Genomic DNA, 907 nt, shown 5'->3' on the forward strand with positions numbered 1-907 from the left:
CACTCTTGTCGTTTTTTTAACACACTAGGTGTTTCTTACTATTATTCGTATTAGGTTTTCGTTTTATGATTTACTTTCCAATTTTTATTAATCATTATTGAAAATACTTTGTCATCTTCTAAACTTTACGTTTTTAATACCATTACGGTTTGAGTTGCTGCCGTTCATTACTTTTTATAATGATCTAAAAATTTGGGTTATAAATATATTTTATGAAACATGCTTTTATTCCCCTACGTTACAACGTAATGAAAAACACAAATCTTGATCTGATCTTTACAATATGTTCCCCAGACGGGGTTAATTACGGGTTTTTAAAAAAGGAAGAAAGAAGAAGAAAAAAAAAGTAATTCCCTTTTATTAAACCTTCTCTGTACATTTTTTTTTTCTATTGCTACTCATTTTGGGTTTTTTCTGCTTTGTTTTAAAAGACAAAAAATATAAAAATAAGAAAATTTGGGGCCAAAACCCAAAACCCCTAAGTAATTTTAATGAATATTTTCTTTTTAGCACTAAAATACACTGACTAAGGATATACTGCGGCAGAATCAAGAAAAATATGACGATGACTGGAAAACTCATTTGCCATAAAAGGTATAAGATCCCAAAAATTGAGAAACGCTCCCCTAGCTCCGTACCCCATATCCACAACCACCAAAACACCTAGTCACCAAATCCACCAGTCCACCATAACCCCCAAGCCCCGACCACCAATCCACCGAATCCAATGCCTCCAAAACCACCCAGTCCTCCCACGTGGCCGTAGCTGGCCTTTGCACTGCCCCCCGCCGACGAAACATTGTCGCCAGCGCGGACACCATAGCACCTTCGTCAAGGGATTTCTGTCGGCGAGGAGGGATTGGGTATATGTTGACGCTCGTGAACACACGCACTCCACTCAGACACA

This window comes from Penaeus monodon, chromosome 28, assembly GCF_015228065.2.
Source record: "Penaeus monodon isolate SGIC_2016 chromosome 28, NSTDA_Pmon_1, whole genome shotgun sequence".
In the NCBI taxonomy this organism is placed as follows: domain Eukaryota; kingdom Metazoa; phylum Arthropoda; class Malacostraca; order Decapoda; family Penaeidae; genus Penaeus; species Penaeus monodon.